Below are 16,333 nucleotides of genomic sequence, written 5' to 3'. Positions count from 1 at the left end.
TTCACCTTCTTATTTTAAAAAATTTAGGAGCTCATATTAGCCTATGGGCTATTTTTTTATACTTTTTCCAAAAAAATATTAGCTAATTTTTTTTTTTTTTTTTTAAATGATTCGCTCTAATTATATAGAATAAAACTATTTTATCTTAAAAATCACCAAAAAATTATATATAGACTATATAAAAATATCATAAATTTGAATATTTTTACAAAATTATCTCCAAACATTTTATAGATTTCATATTATAAACTAGTAAAATTCCACAAAATTTCTAAACTTTAAGATAAATTTACATCTTTCATATTTTCCATATTTAAAAACTTTAGAAATGTCGAAGAAAAAGATAACGGTCAAGAACTAAAGGAAAAAAAGACTCCGAACGAAATTCATTAACCAAAAATTTACCTCTCATTTCTTTTATTTTCTTTATAAAACTCCGAAGAAACCTCCGTTAACAAACATTTACGCACGTTCGCACGATGGCCAGCAATAAAGACTCCCCAGAAACCCTGCGTGGACCAATAAGTCCGTACATCTGCCAAGAAATGGAGATATCATCATGATAAGTCCCTACAATCCACGACAGCGAGCAATAAAAACCCGTCATCTCGTATTACAGATTTATACGTTGTTCAATTCTGTCATCTCGTATTACAGATTTATACGTCGTTCAGTGTCCAGGTGCTTCCGATTCTAGCGGGTATATACGATGTATAAGCCATGATCCCAAAAGGGTGGATTCAATGATTCATACGTTGTTCAATTTGCACGTAATCAGTTTCAGATCGGCGACACCTATTTCCAATTTTATAGATCCATTAATACACCCGCGAGCAGGGGTTAAATTTGACGCCCGTATGGACGTATTTTGCATTTTTACCCGTAAAATACGTTTTATTTTTGAACCTCCACGTCATGCGGAACTTGCCATTCATTTTCAAAACCGTCATATTGACGGGCATGTATAAAAATTAAAAGTTTTAATTTTTTTTTTATAATTTTTCTTTATATATATTTAACCTATGGCATTTTTAATATGGTGTATCGGGTGTGACAGTGATCGGATCAGGATGCAGATTTTGCATTCAATTAACATTTAATTCACATTCGGTCTTTCGGGTTTACCGCTTACCAGTTATCAAATTAGCATTCAATTCACATTCGGCTTTTCATATGTATCGCATTCGCATAGCGTTTGGTTTTTATACCCTGAAATCTCTGCATCAAAAGTAGTTGTATTCAATGCTCTAGTGGGTATTCAATGCTCTGGATTTATTGGGGTTGGTATTGACAAAACTATCCAGCAGATTCTTGATCACATAAACATTGCGGTTCGCTGCCAGAAGGAAATGGCATCTCTGAAAGATCTGGTAGTGAAAATCAAGCCTATCGTTAAGGAGATCCAAAAATACCGGCCAGCAATAAACAGGAAGGAAAAAGATAAGGCTTCAGCTGTAAACGGATGGCTTAAAGAGTTGGACGCCCTTCTCCAGCAGGCATCTAAAATGGTGCAAACTTCCACAATACCTATGTGTAACATTATATCTCGTTATCAAACCAGCCGGAGGATCAGGGGTTTGATTTCAGAGATCAATGAACATATCGAATTGTCCCCTCTGGTTGCGTTGGCCCAAATTCCAGAGCTACTAGAGGGTCAAACTCAAAAGCTCCAAGAGGAACTAGGGCAGATCGTAGCCTTGACTTCTTCAAGCACTTTTGCAAGTACATACCATGGTGTTCTGGCTCCAACGAGGTCTGCAATGATGAAATTGATTGACGAACCCCTTATAGTGGGACAGCAAAAAGCATTTTCAATTCTCGAAAAGCTGGTAATCGATGAACCCAAGGCGAAGAGCATTGGCGTTGTTGGCAAGGGTGGATCCAGAAAAACTCTTCTTTTGAAGACGCTCTTCAACAGCCAAAAGGTACGCAGTAATTCTAAGGATGGTTTATTACTTTGGCTCACTGTTTCGCAAAGTCCCTCTTTCACTGCTTCCTAGTTCCTACCCATTATCATTTGATGTTCCCAAAATATCTATTTGATGTTCAGATTTTTTGTGAAAATATGAGCAGCACTGTTTTACATAGTTGAATTTAACTTTAATGTATAGAATATTTTTTAACTATTATTACAAATATCCCTATAAGATTACTTTCGTTTTGCTAGTATATTTCTTTCATTTTTGAATTGCAATGGTTTTAGCAATGCTGCCTTCCTCCATTTCTGAATTAGTTAAAATCACAATGATGGCAAAATCCGTGATGGGCTTATTTTCTGGGCTGATTCCCGTGAAGATTATTGACTCGACATGTTGCTTCCATATTCGATCAAGATCATGTCTGTTGCGGTTTTGGACTCGTTTGATTTCGAATGCCTTCTGTTAAGTCTTACAACACCATATTAATATTGGGTGATGTAAGTTGAAGCAAGAAAATGTGGTAAAAACTGAATAATTAATTTTGAAATTGGAAAACCAAATACTAAATATTAGTTATTTTGCAATTGATTACCGCGGGCAAATTGGAAAACAAAACACGCCGTTTGCAATTGATTTCCGTGAAGAAATTGGAAATCAAAACTCGCCGTTGCCGGGGATCGAACCCGGGTCACCCGCGGGCCGCGTGATAGGCGGGAATACTCATCGAGTCATCACTATACTACAGTCTACAACGACAAGAGATGTTAGATGTACTAACGTATCTAATAAAACTAAACGGTAAACGAATTCGAGACGGATTACCTGGAGTCCCGGTTTCTTTCTGTGTTGACATTAGATCTTCAAGATATGTTTTGGGATATTAAACCAGCTGAATTCTGAGTAGTGGGTTATGTAAAAAATTGAGCTTTGTTTTGTATTTGTTGTAAAAAATTGGATTGCACTTTCAACAGCGGTTTGTGCAGTAAATAGCATTAGACTGTTGGGTTTTGTCCGAAATGAGGTTGAACACAACTTTTTGTCTGCAAAGTCGGTTGTTGGGAAAGGCTGGGAGCCACCAAAAGGGTCGTTGTATCCAACCGAGAAATCATGCACATTATGTTTTTGGTTTGAAAATTATTTCACAACTATTGTTCTTTTATTGTACAATTTGAAATTAGATGAAACTTGTACAAATAAATTTTAAAAGTCATATGATGGGCAGTTTAAAAATAAAAACGTCATAAAAAAATTCCTTAACGAGTAAGGTCACCCGTCAAATTTAACCCCTGCCCGCGAGGACCTCAGGGCACGGACACTCTAATCTCTATTTAATTTTCAGGCAAACACTTTCTGGTTAATAGTGATGAATGACACATTCCAAGTTCAACGTACGAAGCTGTCCCGCGATGTTCGCATCTTCTCTTTGTTATTTTATTTTAATGTGTGTCAAGTTGAACATCATATTCTATGCTGCGCGCCGAGCTCATATAATCCAATTTAATGAGTACCATGGTTCTCAAATTCCAACCCTCTTCCACATAAAGTTGAACTGATGTTGATAGGCACATGGAGGGTCGAGATTCTTTTGCTTTTGGTTATCAAAAGTAAAGAAGATGGCGATAAAGTTGTAGGTGAATGGCACATTTTCCGGAGATATTGGTTGGAATTTCGATTTCTTTGGATTCAAAATTTCTTATTGATTTTTTAATAATAAATTAATTTTTTATCAATGAAAATTTATAAAAAAAAATTAAAATGCTTATATAATACATATTTTTTTTATTCATAAAAATTCTTTAAAAAAATTATTTTTCAATAAAATAGTTATGTTTAAAATTTTCATATATTTATCATAAAAAACCAAAATGATTATATAACACAAATGATTTATTAAATTTTGAATTTTGGTTTGAAATTGTATGGAACATTCTATCATAAAATCTTCAGAAGTGGAAATTAAATGTTCTTGACCTATGCATGCCATAGCATTTGTATATATGAGATATGACTAAAGAGATCTAAAGGAGACTTTGTGGGACATAAGATAACCAACATAATAAAACTATTGAATGTTATCAATAAGAACTCAAAAGTAGATTAATTAATACCATTTATGTTGTAATTTACATAATTTAATACATACTATTGGATCTAAAAGATAAAATATATATTTTTCATAGTATATTTTGGCATTGGATCATAGGATATACACTAATATTAACAAGATTGAATGCATAGTATGTGAATCTTTTAAAAAATAAAAGACTAAACTTATAATAAATGGATGCTTTATTACTAGAAGAATCACCAATTCCAAAAATTGGGTTTTCAAGAAAAAGCAACAAATACAACAACAACAAAACTCTTATTTTCTTGGATAGTTTTGACACCCACCTCTCTTACGAGTTGTTGAACACTCAATGAAAAGCCAAAATAATAAAATCTTATTAAGGTTTCGACAATTGCCTTGTCCAATGCAATGTTGCTTTAAAGGTCTCCAAATATATTGGTGGGCAAATTAAAAACTAAATTGAATCAACTTTTGACATTCCTTCATCAAGTTTTTGAGCTCTTTATTAAACATTAATAATATGCTTTTAAGGTTTATGAAAGTATCACACCAGGTCACATTGGGATAGTAACACGAATCATTATTAAATCTGTACTTTTTTACTATGAAATCTCCTTGATAAATTCCAATATACTCACTCCAAAAATCTCTCTCTTGTATTTGAACAGGTTTTATTCAAATCTACAAGTTTGAAGGCCATTTGACTCGTTTTGAAGGGATTTAATGATCCAAGATCTTTTGCTTATAGATGTATTAAAGAATTACATGGATAAATTACAGCATAACCATAGAAATTTAATGTGCACATGAGAGAAGAGGATAAAACATAAAAGCATGAAAGAAGACAAGAGACTTGATAATGAAGTTCGTCCGATTTGGACTACGTCTCTGGGCCCTGCGCAATCAATGGGGAGGCCTTCATTCATTAAGTGGCATGAGAAAGAAGAGTACAATCAACATTTACAAAAAGGAGTCTTATACCTCCAATCTAGAAAATGGCCAAAAAATGGAAAGCTCTGTTGTAGAAACGGGCATCACCATTGAGTTCATGTCGCTGAGATGTGAAAAATCGATATAAAACTTTCCCAATTCTGACACTTGACCAAAACTGACCCCTTGGAAAATGTGCTCAGGCAAAGTTCCGCCCCCTGTCACAGCCCTGCTCACGGTTTTGCCTCCTGCAAATCATATGTCTCGAAATACATGTGTGTTCCCCTCCCCCGAGCACATTGTGCAAAAGTCTTGATGTAATGTTTGGTGGGCGGATCAACCAAGGAAGGCCATTGGGCGCATTGGCAAACAAGGAAACTCGTTGAGGGGGGTTAAGGGATCAAATCTCGCCCCTCCCTTTTTTAATGCATAACAGTTATAGTTTATTTAAATGGGAGGAGGGTCCGTCGGTATGGTGGCCTGCTCCCCTAAACCTCTGTCATTGCCTCCGTATAAGTTGAGTGTAGTGTGTAATCAAAGGTGGGTCCACCGATCCCGGTCTCCCGCTCCCCCAAATCTCCGGCGGTTTGAATGTTAGGTGGAGGGGCGGTGGGGTTGACATCCCACGCCCCCACCATATGCGTATATTTTTTTGTTGATGGACTCCGGGAGGTGGCGGGGTCATGGTTGCCCATCCCCATTTAATATCATTTTTGTTATGTAGGTTCCAAGGGCGGTGGGGTCATGGTCGCCCGCCCCATATTTGTTTATATTTTTTATTTAAAAGTAAATAACCACCACCCACTTAGGAATTTTCCAAAACCTTAGGCGATATTAGACAAATTAACGGACCCACAATTTTGCCTAGAAAATTCGTTGGATTCCGATGCTGGATTCTTGCCAAATTGCGCCCTCCTTAAGCCTGCCACATGGGTAAATCAACCCCACACTTTGACTCCCTCTATCTTCTTCATATGAACTCGGATTGGAGTGTCGTTCGTGCCGTTGGAATCAGGGCGACGAGCACTTCGATGTGATGTCAAGGTAATCGATTTTCTGCCACTTTAGATTTTGAGCCTTTTTCATGCCACTAGTGTCTGGAGGTCCACTTGGATCAATCTGATAATTATTCTTTCAATTTTTCTTGCCAACCTAAATGCCTTCTCCAATGAATCAGGTTCCCAAAGGCAAACCTCATGTTGGATGTTATCCTTTAAAGTCCCTATGAACACTTCAATCATATGCTCCTCTGGAGTATCTTTTACCCTTATTTTCAATTTTTGGAAGTCCTCAATGTGCTCCATCATTGAACCCTTTTGTTTGAGATTTATCAATTGGCTAAAAAAAGTGTTGCTTTTTGTATCCTCATAATGCGCTATCATTTCATCCATAAAAATAGCCCAAGTGACAATTTGTTTACGAGAGCAAAGCCATCGATACCATACAAACTAATTTGGTTCCAAATATAAAGTTGCAATGTGTACCTTTTGTGTGTTTTGGACATTATGGAGATCGAAAAATTGCTCCATCTATAGTATCCATGTTGCGGGATCCTTGCATCAAACTTCCTCATATCGATCTTTGGAACATGGTGTTTCTTCGATCCAACGTTAGAGTCTATGAAATCATGATTAACATTTATTTTTTTCTCATCACGTTAGAGTTTCATTTACTACCCTTTCACCATTAGTAAGCATTTCTTGTAGAAATTTTGTCAAATCTTCCATCTTAGCTTTCACACCTTTCTTTAAGTCATCCATCTTAGCTTCCACGCCATCTATCTTAGCTTCTACGCCTTTCTTTAAACCATCCATCGTAGCTTCCACGCCATACAACTTAGCTTCTACGTCTTTCTTTAAACCATCCATCTTAGCTTCTGTCGCTTTTTGTGCGAGTGAAATTTGTTGCACTTGTTCTCATAATTTTGATATATCATGTTGCATTTCTTCCTCTTCTTCATGAGTCATGCTAGGGATTTCAGGTTGCTTACTAGGTGTTTCTATTTTTTTCTTTGGGGCATCAATTACTGATAATAATTCTTCACTATGCCCTTTGAATTCCTTCAAACTAATTTTTGAAACCAAAATTATGCAAAAATTTAAAAAAACTACACACCTTTTTTCACTTTGTAGGAGCTCAATATTGAACGATTGTAACTCTGTAATTTTGGATCTTCAAGGTCTGAAATTGCAACTTGCAGTATCACTCTATGCCCTCTTTCTAATGTCACCAGTTTGATCGAAATCGGATTCTCCAAGAAAGAGTTATTCCCCACCTCCCAAGATGACCTGCTTATATACTTATTAAGTAGAGAAAACTTGTACGAAGTTCCACGTGTTACTATTTCAACCTTCGAACCTAAAAACAATATACAAAAATGTACAGTCCATCCTCTTTTTGAAGCTTCTTACAAAATTTCAATATGATGCTTAAAGAGAAAGTTATGATGATTTTCCCAAGGTCACCTGTTTAGAATATAATTCGGGAGTCTCCAAAATCCCTAAATTCCTCAGATTATATTTCCAAAAATATAGCAAGACAAGGTTTGAAATTTGGACCGGAGCTTCACCAAGATTTCAGATTAAATGGGTTTTAGTTTCAGAGTCGGAACCTTTGTAGAAAAAAAATTATAGCGAAACTTCCACAATGCCATGTTTGAGATGAAATTATGGAGCTTGCAAAAACCCTAACTTCCTCAAATCATAGCTCTGAAAATATAGCGAGACAAGATCTGAAGTTTGAACCCGAGGTTCAGACCGATTTCTTCTCAAATGGGTTTTTTGTTTAGCTTCTGAAACTTCGTAGCGAAAAAGTTATAGCGAAAATTCCACGATGACCTATTTGGAGCAGCGAAACCCTAGAATCCAAATCTCTGATACCAAATGTTATGAAACCAGCTCACAAAAAGATAGAAAAGATAGATCAACGACTTAGAAACAAGACCTTCAAGGGAGCAACCTCCTTTACATTACACAAATGAACAATTCTTGGATGATACAAATGAAAAAACCTCCTTTCTATATATAGGAGTCTAAGGGGTCACAATATAACCAAAGCTGGCCTAACAATAATAATATAAGAGCACACAAATAGCAATAGTGGGCTTCTATGGGGCACAATAATGATAATATGGGGACAATAGCAGCACAACAATAACAACAAGGGATACAATGACAATAGTAATGGGGGAATCACTAGTACTATAGGGACCTAACATCCTACAACTTAGGATGTTTTCCACAATAGCCTCGCAACAAGTGTACCACGGTGCGGTTGACAACCTCTGTCTGTCCATCAATTTTTGGATGAAATGTCATGCTTCTTTTCAACTTGGTGTCCATAATCTTCCACAAGCTGGTCCAAAACTCTCCGATAAAGCGAGAGTCCTGATCTGACACAATCGATGTGGGCAACCCAAAATGGACCCAAACATGCTGAAAGAAAAGATAAGTAGTCTGCTCTGCAATGATCTACTTTTTACAAGGCATTAAAATACACATCTTACTAAAACAGTCAACGACGACATACAAATAGTCGTGACCTTTTCTAGACAAAGGAAAACCTCCTACAAAATCCATCGACACACTTTCCCATGGACGACTCGGAATAGGGAGTGGTGTGTAGAGCCCGAGTTTTCTATTAGAGGGCTTTGAAACAAAACACATCACACATCCCTTTACATAGCGAGTCACAATGTTCTTCATATGAGGCCAAAAGAAAAATCTTTGTACATGACACAAAGTTTTTTCAACACCAAAATGACCAGACACAAGGGAGGTGTGGGCCTCCCAGATTACATGTACCCTTTCCCCTATGGGTATGCACAATTTTCCAAGGTGATACAATAGTTTTCCCTACAAGTGATAGTTGTCCACCTGGGTTAGTTTTTCATAAATCTCCTTAAAGTCATCATTGTTAGCATATTGTTCAACATAACTTTCAAAAGATAACGAAGCATAATGCAAAATAACAGAAGCATAAATAGGAGGGTGAGATAGCATACTTTATTGCTAGTTCCCTTCTTGTACTTTATTACCAAATGAAATTGCTGAAGAAAACCCATCCACCTGAAATGACACACTTGTTGCAACTTGGTTTGTGGCTGAAGATACTGCAAGGGCTGATGATCCATATGGATGATGGTCTCCTTGCCGATCAGGTAGTGTTTCCACTTTTTCACACTCTGGACTAAGGCATATAACTCCTTGTCATAAGTGGGATAGTTTATCACAGCCTGAGAGAATTTCTCTGAATGGTAACATATCGGCTTCTTTTGCTACATCAGTACAACTCCCATGGCATATCCGTTGGCGTCTATCTCGATCTCGAATGGCTGTTGGAGATCTGGTAAGGCCAAGACCGGTGCGGTGCTGATCTTTTCTTTCAATGTTTCGAAGGACTTCTGTTGCTTTCCTCCCCATTGAAAGACTTTCTTTACACTTGTCAGTGTGTGTAAAGGTGCTGCAATAATAGAGAAATTGGCAATAAATCTCCTCCAATACTGTACTGCACCCAAAAAGCTGCGAACCTCGGTTACACTAGTAGGCTTAGGCCAATTTACAATTGCTTCAACTTTGAGAGGATAAATTTTTAACTGACCATGACCAACAATATGACCTAGGTAAACCAAAGAGGTTTTCCCAAACTCACACTTTGACAATTTTACATAGAGTTTTTCTTTTTTCAATACATCAAGCACTTTCTTTACATGGCATACATGTTCATTCCAATTTTTACTAAAGACAAGAATATCATCTAGATATACAAGAACAAATTCATCAATGAAAGGCCTAAAGAGATCATTCATGACCCTCATGAAAGTGGCTGGAGCATTGCAAAGTCTGAATGGCATCACCATCCATTCGAACAACCCCTGTTTGGTCTTGAAGGCGATTTTCCACACATCCTGCACAACAATTCGGACTTGGTGATAACCACTACGCAAATCCAATTTGGTGAAATAGATAACATTCTTTAATTGATCTAGTAAATCATCAATGCGCGAGAGAGGGTAACGATTTTTCACCGTGATTTTGTTTAGTGCTCGGTAATCCACGCACATCCTCCATGTGCCATCTTTCTTCGGCACTAAGACAATCAGTGATTCACACAGAGAAGTGCTCGGTCTAATGACCCCTTGGTTAAATAGTTCTTGCACCTATTTTTTGATCTCCTCCATCTCAATAGTCGACATCTTGTACATGCCAATATTTGGTAAAGGAGCGTCATGCTGCAAATGGATCTCATGTTGGATTTCCCTCTTCGGAGGTAATCCCCTTGGTTCCTGAAACATCTCATCATAGTTAGAAATTAATTCACATAATTCCTTTTTATGCACATGATCACAACCATGGAAAGCATTGGATAATTATTCATCCTTCCCCCTTACAACCATAAGCATGCAACCCTTACTGGAATTCACCAACCTCTTCATTTGTCCTATGCTTACAAGGCTGGCATTGATTTTAGTTTGATGAGCCCTTACAATATATTCTACCCCATCTTTTTTGATTTGGTATTTATATCATATAGATATGGACTCCCTAACACCATGCCACAGATATCCAATGGTATCACATCAAGTTCTACCTCATCCACTAACTTAGAAGCGATCACAAATTTAACCTTGCACTACTTAGTTACATTCAATTTTGCTTTATCATGTATCCATCCAAGTGGGTAAGGTTTTGGATGTGGTTTGGTTTCTAAGCCTAGCTTCTTTACCAAGGACTCTGAAATTAAATTTGCTTGGGATCTGGTATCAAATAGAGTTTCCACTTTTGTATGATTTATGACAACTCTAATATGAAATAACTCAATTCTCTTTCATTCATTAGGAAGAGACTCATCTATTGAACTAGTGCCTTCATGTGATTTAGAATTAACATGAGGTGTAAGAGTACCTTTTGTTCCTACTGTCGTGATCAATGCTTCATCTCTAGAATCAGATCCAAGGTCTTGCTACACAGTTGCCACTGTCTTTTGCTTTCCTTTTCCTCCATACTTCTTTGGTCTCTTTTCCGAGTACAATTTCCAACAATGATCGTCGTCATGACCTTCCTTTTTGCAGTGAGTGCAATAAGGCCTTTCTCCTTCATCTTTCTTGGTTGATGCCATCCTCTTCTCCTTTCCCTTTCCTTTCACTTTGGGTTTGCCATTTGGAGGTTTGAAAGGTGGTTTCTTGGAATGATCATCTCTTTCATTTTTTCCCCTATTCTCAAGATGAATGGCCTTTACACTGGCCGAGTCAATAGTAGTTGGTTCAAACAATAATAATGAATGTCTAATATAACTATGTAATGATCCAATATACTTAGTTACTACTTCAGGTGAGTCAAGTGCAATGCCCAAATTAAGTGCTTGTTTTCTAAACTCCTCGGTAAAGCTTTGAACATCCTAGCGTCTGCCTTGCCTTAAGTATTGCCAATCCATTAAGGCTTTTTGCTTATAACCTAAGGGATAAAATTGTTCCTTTAATGCAGAAATAAAACTGGGCCATGAGGAAAGAAGATTACCCACACTATAAATATAGACCATCAAAAATATGATTTTTAAATTTAAAAACATACCATAATGAAAATTACATTAAAAAAATAAAAATAAAATAATTAGGCCGATAGGCCTTCCTTTGAGTGAGATTTTTCGTCTACCTTTTGTTTCTATGATTGACAACTGGCGTGCACCTTCAACTAGCATATGGTTGACATCTGTCGTGCAACTCCATTTCTGTTTCTCCTCTTCAGCTTTCTGCTCTTCCTGTTCTCTTCCACGACCATTTCTGTTCCTCCTCTTTCCGCTTTCTTCTCTTCTTGTTCTCTTCCACGCCCTACTGCAATAATGTTTCCGGGCTCTTCCACTACCTGCTGCAATAATGTGTCCCGTTTCTGCTATGCACTTTGCTGTGCATGACCTAGCCCTCAGTTATTCAGTATACCCTATTTACAGCTCCGTTTTCCTGTTCAAAAATTGTTCGCTCAGGTGCTCAGAGTTCTTCTGTTCAAATTTCAGGTTAGTGCTCTCAAAAATGGGTTTTCTGATCCCATTCTCTCTCATTTTGCTTCCACTGTTTTAATCTCAGTCCATTGCTTTGTTATGGGTATAGGTTAAATCAGTTTTCTGCATCGAACAAATCAATTTTCTGCCTCGAATCTGTAAGCCTTGCAGGTACCAGTGTAGCCCATTTTCCTGGTTCCTGGTTGTATTAAGTATTTGCTTGGCATCTGCACTCTGAATATTAACGGTATTGAAATTTTCATTAAAACCTCTAAACCTTCTACTGTCGATGGCGACAATGAAGAGCTTGCTTTCCTAGAGGTCGTTGAAAGGGTTTTTGAAAGTATTTTCTGAACCATTTCGTCCCTTTCAACGCTATTTCTGTACATGTTTAGATGGTTTACGTATTTAGTGGTAGGAGAATGAGGGCTCAGTGGCTGCTGAATCAATTAATTGAAAGTATTCTCTGAATCATTGAACTTACAATGTTAATAAGTCAATAGACCAATTGCACAACTTACATTGTTCCTCCCACTTTGGTTGAAACATGGGTTTCACCTTCTGGAAAGAATCTTGCCAATCCAAAATCTGCTATTTTAGCATGAAATTTGTCATCTAAAAGTATATTGGGACATTTGATATCTCTGTGTATAATGCGGACATCAAAATCCTCGTGTAGATATGCAAGTCCTCGTGTTGTGCCCACTATAATCTTCAAATGATTTTCCCAACTCAAATATAGGTTGACTATGTATTGTTGTGCCCTGGTTATTTGCAGTCTCTAAATACAACTACAGGGACTGCTGCTATGCTTATAATCCAAATGCGAATAGATGGTATTCAATTCCTCTTTGTTTTCTTCCCCCGTCCATTCATTTTCCTGTGGCAGCAATTGGTCAGCAGCTCCTTATCAAGGGGAGCTCGACTGGATCACACCATCTTGCAGTCTGTAATCCAATAGCAAAGAAATGGAGGCTGTTGCCTGCGTTGCACCATCCTCGTTTGAATCCGTGCATTTGTGGAATTGAGAGAAAATTTGGCCCTACTGACAAATATGGCTGTGACGGCAGCTTTCAGGTCATTGTAGTAGGCGGGTCTTCGCAAAATGGTAACAGCTATGAACCCACAATAGAAATTTATGATTCATGCGCTGATTCATGGCATGTGATTGGAGAAGTCCCCTGTGAATATGCTGTGAGGTTGGCTGTGTGGACACCCAATGACACAGTCTACTGTAATGGAGTTATCTATTTCCTCACATCTGCTAGACCTTATAATATCATTGCATTTGATTTAGTGAAGGGTACTTGGAGTGAGGTCATGGTGCCAAGGCCTCAGCAGCTCATGTGCTCCTTCCTTATAAAGAGAAGAGGTCGGCTTACTCTTGTGGGAGGATTGGGTTCTCCCAAGAAGTGTAAATGCTTGAATATCTGGGAGCTGCAGGGGGATGGGTGGCCGGAGATTGAAACGATGCCTGGTTTAAGTCTTCAATAGATTTTTTGGAGAGAAAGCTGATTTTGATTATAAGTGTGCTGGCAGTGGGGATTGCTTGTATTTTTTCAGGGATTATCATTCAGAGATATTGGTGTGTGAACTCTTTGAGAATCAGAGGTCTAATTGGAGATGGATATCTTGCTTCACTTCTGTTGGGTCACAGTTTCCAAGATAGGCATGGGCTTGTACTGGAAAGAACATGTCGACATCCTACTAACTTGTGTCATTAAAGAACAAATGCATGAGATTATTTCAGAACTTTATCGTGGAGTATGCAACGGACAACAATCATGGAAGGTCATGACATACAAGATTTTGAGAGTCATATATTATTAGCGTTCCCTTTTTAAAGACAATATTGTTGTTTTCAGGGCTTGTCTAGAATGCCAGATGTTCGTGGGAAAATAGAAAATTAAATCTCTACAATTGAAGCCTATAAAAGTTCAAGCTCCATTCCAGCAGTGGGGATTAGACTTCATTGGAGAAATACATCGCAATTCAAGTGGTGAACACAAGTATATTCTAATGGCCACTAATTATTTCACTAAATAGATGGAAGTTATTCTGACTTGCAGGGTTGATGAGAAGGTTATTATCACTTTTCTAGAAGATCACATTCTCTCCTCCCACATCCACCCAAGTTACCGTGCCATCCGGGGTAAACATGAGATGAGAGGCTACTATGATTAGATTCAATCTCCTAGGTGACCTTAAGGAAGTGGAATCGACGGAATATCACACATAGCCATCCAACACCATCAACAGAACCCTTGGGAGACAAGTCAACCACTAAGACAACCTGTTCCGGGGTCCCACTGTTGTTCTTGACAATTTAAGGTTCAGTCACTCTCATGCTATGGGCAAGGGAGTGACCAGAGATTTCTCTCTTCTGCCAACTGCGCCATCCGCAGTTTTGCCTCCTCCTCCTTTTTCTGTGCAACAGACTTGTCTGCTTCCACCACGGAAGTGGCTAGAGTGTGCGTCTCTGGCAGCCATGCCACAAGTATGTCGAAGATAACATCATCTGTGGCCATGTATGGTAGTTCATTCCACTTCTTTGTGGGGTTCTTGTGCACCCTAATGTAGACGTGATGGAAGTCCGCCTTAAACTCTGCGAAGCTTTGTAAGCTGTTATAGACAGTGGGTGATAGCCGCGGCTTGTGGTTAATCCCCATTTTGATGTTCATCTCCATGAACACCCAGAATATTTTACTGTCTCGGATCCTGTGTGCGTCTTTAGTGGCCCACAGTGAAGCGTACTTTGCGGCCTCCAGGAGATCCCTCGCAATTGTGGGGAACTGGATGTCCTCAGGCAATTCCCCAACCACCAGCACTATGGATAGCAGAAGCCACGCATAGTGGAAGGTTTTCCCGTGTCCCTGTGCATCGCAAAAATTCTCCAGGAACTCCTTGCATAAGTATTTGGACTAGTTAAACTAGAACCCCTCTGCGCATTGCTCGACAAGTGCAACCACTGGCGCGGGCACCTCATCTACGCGACACTTCCGCATGACCTTACCCGCCAGTATTTGAGTCACAACTCGGACTGCCTTGTTGTTGATACTGGAGATCGCGTAGCCCCTCTTTTTCTTCTCCAACTTATATTTCCTTTTCATGGCCTCCGCGATGGCCAAATCACTACTTTTACCCTCCGAAATGTCTGTTGGGTCTTCTCCTTTGCAAGGGAGTTGGGTAATTCTATGTATCAGGTGGTCCGTGATGGGGATGGGCTCCTCCAGCCATAAACACCCATCATGCACCAGGCATAGTAGCTGCCTGATGATGAAGATGGTCACTAGGGTGCTATGGTAATGCAACACCCAGAGCAAGTTCAACAACCTTGTCTTTTTGACTCCACGCAACCACTTGCACAGTTCCAACTCTATGAACCCCGCCGCGGTGTGTTTCTTTGGCTTCATGAGCTGCGTGGTCGCCAAGTGAGGGAATTTCTCATGGTTGGCGAGATCCCAATCTTCAAACATCAAACTCGGCACCCGTCCCAGGTGCACGCCTTCGAAAAAGATATCATCGGGTAGCAGCAGAGTCTACAAAGGGCTTTTATTGTCATCTAAGTCCTTAGGCACCTTTGCCTTCCCCTTCCACAAAGGAACATATGCAGGAAAACTAGTTAGAGGGTCCACACCCTTAGTTTCTTCCTCCATGTCTTCATCCTTGTCCTCTTCTATCAGGATGTCCTCAAGGTCTTCCTCTTCCTCATCGGTTTCCAAATTAACCGCTTTCCCCTTTTCTTCCATGGTTAACTTAGTTCGCAGTGGGTTTTGAGGGGACACACATGCCAGAATCATGGGCAGATTATCTTTCTTGGGTCTCGACGTGCGTGGGGATTTAGGGATTTCTGCAACCATCCTAGTGCTCTCAGCAACATCTTTTAGTGTCATGGTCTGCGCGGCCTCTTTGGCGGTCATTTCTTTGATATCCTCGACTTCTTCATATGCTACCATCTTGTTTTTCTTGAAATTGCTCAACTGCTCAGATGGGTGCTCAAACAATGCTCTCAACAAGTCTAGGTTTAGTCTTTTTTGGGCGCACAACAACTCAATCCTAAAATGACCAAGTATTGTTTGCGGGGCAGCCCTTTCTACTTTATAGTGCTTTTTGAATTGAATTCGACCGTTCCCCCCAAATCCGATCCATTAATGCTCCCTTGGTGGCATATTTTCCCAAATCTACCCCATAAAGCTCACCTTAAATGCCTGCCGCCCACTCCATTTGGTCTCAAGCCAAGTATCACATTGTGAATAGTGATTATAACATTTACTTTCCAGCCAACCCATGAGGAAGCGCAACTACCCTTGCATTGTCGCAGACCCTGTGATACTTCGCTCCTGCGCACAACCCTGGCATTGCGTAGCTCTCGGGAAGAGTAACTTATAGTCTCGTGCCTCCTTTCAACTGCCTGGAGCAC

General features: G+C 39.0%; 1 pseudogene; it reads left to right on the top strand.

The window, feature by feature from the left end:
- The first annotated feature begins 12,666 nt into the window (after window positions 1-12,666).
- LOC149266576 (F-box/kelch-repeat protein At5g15710-like) lies at window positions 12,667-13,582 on the top strand (annotated as a pseudogene).
- The last annotated feature ends 2,751 nt before the right edge of the window (window positions 13,583-16,333 follow it).

Source organism: Pinus tabuliformis, chromosome 6 (genome assembly GCF_031772625.1).
Source record: "Pinus tabuliformis cultivar Carrire ecotype Pingquan chromosome 6, CPIR1, whole genome shotgun sequence".
Taxonomy (NCBI): domain Eukaryota; kingdom Viridiplantae; phylum Streptophyta; class Pinopsida; order Pinales; family Pinaceae; genus Pinus; species Pinus tabuliformis.
Note: the sequence above shows the minus strand (reverse complement) of the source record. Positions and strands in the feature narration are given on the sequence as shown.